Below are 4019 nucleotides of genomic sequence, written 5' to 3'. Positions count from 1 at the left end.
TTTCCTTATTTTACTTAATGAAAATAAAACACTAAACATCTTCCTAAGAGTGCGTGTGGCCTCCTTTATGTCGGTGACTAATAAATAACTTTATTAAAACCCAATACTGAAATTTCACAAGGACAATTTAAAGTAAATACGTTGCCCTGTCCTGTTTTTCTACACAATAATGATCTTCAGTGCACTATAACGAACCACAGCTGTCTGTACTGTTAGCAGGGTGAGAGGTTTTACCAGTGCTGAGAAAAAAAGACATAATTCACATCAGACCGGTTAGTGAAGTCTCATTATGAATCCTCGCTGCCACTAACTTGATGTTTTGAAACTGAAAAAAAAGTTAAAAACTGATACAAAAGCGAGCCTATCTCCACAGACAAGCGGGAAGATGCCCAACTTTATGGTAGGAATGACCAAGTCAGGTTTATTTATTTACATATCACATTTTAGACAACCTTAATTGACCAAAGTGCTGTACAAGTTATACAAAATATACACTATATAAAACATAAATAAATATACAATCAAATAAGACAAGTGAATAAGTCTGTGATTGCAGAATAAAAGCCAGGGTATTGAGGGCATTAACACATTAACCATGTGTACAGCCGGGTTATTCATGTCATGTAATTATTCTGTAAACAATAAATGCTTTGTAACTACAAATGAGATCACAGGTCTCGTGCTGCTAGTTAGTCCAAAATTACAGGTTGAGAAAATTCAGCCTGCTACAGTTGAACTGTTTGAATCAGAGGAATGTGCTCCCTCCTCCTGCTTTGGCTAATGTTCTTGCAGCATCCTTGCAGATCAGCTGAAAGAGAAGAATCCGAATGCAAATCTAGTTTTAAAAGCTGTGTGTTTGACTTTACATAACATGAGACATGAGGAGTAGATTAGGTTCGAATCTGGCCTGGAACGAGGCTCTTTCCACTCATTGATCCCTTCTTGATTGATCTGGATCTGATTCTGTGTTTCATTCAGAATTACTTCAGTCGACTGTCACAGGAAAGTGCCGTGCGTTTAATGTGCAGTGATTTAGCATTGAGCACAGTGAAAAAAAAAATCATAAATTAGCAAGCTTACAGCTCAGCGGGCCAGATGGTGTCATTAGATGAGGGACACATTTTAATTTGATCAACCAGATGTCCTCATATTCTCCATGTTTATTTGAGGTAAAGAGACCTTGACAAAATCATGTCAGACGTCATTTTTCTTTACTGACAGATGGCGCAGCCAGGAAAGTCCTTCAGCAGCCGCTCAATTCTTTCAGGGACACTTTCAAGAAGACTCTCCTGTGATTTCACTTCATGTTCCCAGGATGTTTTAAACTGATTGTAAACCTGGAACACAACTCTGATGTACTCTTTAAATTGATTAATGCCTCCCAAAAATGCTAACAAAACAAGTTGTCAATCAAAAGGTAGCCATGATCCTAAGCAAATCCTGCTTCAGCATTTGTTTTACTCTCAATGGGAGAACAATTTGTGAAAGGAACAACTTGCTTTTTAAAATAATATTTGAAACCAGAAGTTCTGATATCTGGAGGGATCTTGGGGTAGAGCTGCTACCCCAAGCCAGATGAAGTGGTTTGGGCATCTGGTTCGGATGCCACCTAGGGATTTTCTGGGTACACCCAAAAGGGAACACACCCTTGGATAGACCCAGAACCTGGTGGAGAAGCCTAGAAACACCTCAGGACCACCCAGGAGGAACTGAAAAGTCTGAAATACCCTGGTTAGCCTGCTGCTAGCATGACCAAATGTTAGATAAGCAGAAAAGAATAGAAGGATAGAAGTCACATACACAGTGAGAAATAAGCTAATTTTCCCACTGACTTCCATACAGTTGGATTTTTTATTAAATTCATATACTGTATATAAAAGATGGCATAGACATAAATTATGCTGCCAATGTTTGCAGCATGGATGCCAAGCTAATGCTAATTATTGCTAAGTAAATTTTTTTATAAAGTACGTTTCACTCACCAAAACAAGCAAGCTGCATTATTTGTTAAATAATTGCATTAATATGCTCAAAAAGGCACCAATAGCACACATATGGTCAAGACGTCCAGTTTAGTGAGTTCAGCTCCTAGGTTTACTAAAAAAAAAACAAAAAAACCCAGCAGCATTTGTTAGGAAGGGAAACTTACCGAGGCTGTGATGGCCTTAAAGTTGAACTGCAACATTTATTCAGGAGTAGCCTTGTTGAAAGGAAGCACCCCCTGCTGGCTGCCAACAAGAATGCAGGTATAAAGCACTTTCTCTTGGCTTCAGTTTTCAGACCCAGAGGCTATGTCCAAATTAACAAATATGTTTTATTTGTTTCTGATTGACATACTTTTTAAACTGAACTGTTAAAAAAGATACATATAAATTTATAACCAAGCTTTGATGTTGTGGCAATGTCATGGTAATGTACGCTTACATATATATGCACAAAATTTTAAGGCTGGGGAGTTATAATCTTAATCTTAACTTAATTTTAAGATTTTTAAGATAATGATTATTCCAAACAAAAGGCTGAAGATGTCAAAACTGATCTGTAACGTTTTATCACCCATCCACCCCTCCTCCTCCCCACTCTGATTTGAGGCACTATAACGAGAGCTCTCAGAAGACGATGTTGCTCAATATAAACAGTTTTTTTGGGCCTTTTCTGCTCATGATTGCCAGTTGAGATCAATTAGCAATAAAACTGTTGCCAAGTTGCAGCCTTTATATCACAAATATGTTCCAAGTTTGTTTGTTTTTTTTCCATTGTAAAATTAGAAAAACTTGGATTTGCTTTGGTCGTGTCTCTGCATTTGACCAAAAGACTGACGTCCTTTTTGAGAGAGAACCCCTTAGCTAAAAGCTTGACATTATTTAAAGCGAAAACAGTGTTAAGCTGACAGTAGATTTCATTTTTTTTGGAGCAAATAGAACAGAAAGTGAACTGAACTGATTCACAACTCATCCAGGATTACATCCTGACCGTGTCTAAGCCTCAGAGAAGTCCTAAACTGATGTGGAAACAAACAGAATTTTATTCTTTTGAGGACAAATGAACTTTATTAGCGGCAGATAAAAAAAGAATGTTTATTTTCACCCCATGCAGACAGCAATCCTATTTTGAGAACACACACACGACTCCAAACTGATCCTGGGTCAATGAAATTGCTTTCAGATGCAGATACTCCCGAGTCATGCTGCATCTCACTTTGATTTCATAAAAGACAGAATATTTTACCACAGCTCTGTAAATCCAAAACCTGTAAATCTGACTGCAAACCTGCAAGTTGTATTCTTTTATGCTGCTCTTTATTGTTTCACTGATACTTATTTTACCTAAAGTTCCCCTCTCTCTAACTCTCTGAGCAACTTTATGCTTTTACTTCACTATATTAATTCATGTATTAATGATTTTTGCATGCAAAATATTACCTACCCCCCCCATATCCTTTAACCATGAAACCAGCAAAACAGAGCATTCAAGATCCCCAAAGAGTGCAACGTGCTTTCAGAAAGCTCAGAGAAACGAACAGAGCTCAAGATTTAAAGAGAGATATCAATTTAGTATTTTTTCACTTTTCAAATATTATCCTGGGTAATTAATCGACTGCAGTTAGATGGATTTACTTACAGTATATTTATTTTAGAAAAAGAGCTACAAAAACACTGTAAAATAAAAGTGGTTCATTATAGAAAATTATGTAAATGATCTAAATAATCTAAAAGTGAAGCAAAATGTCTCACTGGATAAAAATATGCTGCTGATATTACCACTGTGTGGCTGCAGTTACAGCCACACAGTGGTAATATCAGTGTTGAGGCTTATACAAAACACTGCTTTGACGTTTGTCTTTCTTTAGGAATTAATTTACGGGACAATGAATAACTGGTTTTGGTTTAGAATTAATTCACATACATAACACTGTACTCTAAAATAAGTGCGCACATTTTAGTTTACACTGTTATGTATGATTTAATCTCTTTGTTTTCGGAGTTACCTCAGTTGCAGCTGCTGCAGTCCCTTGATTG

General features: G+C 36.9%; 1 long non-coding RNA gene across 1 annotated transcript; it reads right to left on the bottom strand.

Annotated features, from left to right (window-relative positions):
- Window positions 1-420: 420 nt before the first annotated feature.
- LOC147317976 (uncharacterized) lies at window positions 421-4019 on the bottom strand. The gene is made up of 3 exons (XR_015131682.1): window positions 3989-4019; window positions 2150-2228; window positions 421-808 (listed from the first exon to the last, which is right to left on the bottom strand). It is a non-coding gene; the product is annotated as an uncharacterized LOC147317976 (long non-coding RNA).

Source organism: Aulonocara sp. 'chitande type north' Nkhata Bay, linkage group LG12 (assembly GCF_057382095.1).
Source record: "Aulonocara sp. 'chitande type north' Nkhata Bay isolate Kocher_YH1m ecotype deep benthic linkage group LG12, A_spYH_male_GT1.1, whole genome shotgun sequence".
NCBI lineage: Eukaryota > Metazoa > Chordata > Actinopteri > Cichliformes > Cichlidae > Aulonocara > Aulonocara sp. 'chitande type north' Nkhata Bay.
The sequence above is the reverse complement of the archived record's forward strand: the minus strand, read 5'-3'. Positions and strand labels throughout refer to the sequence as shown.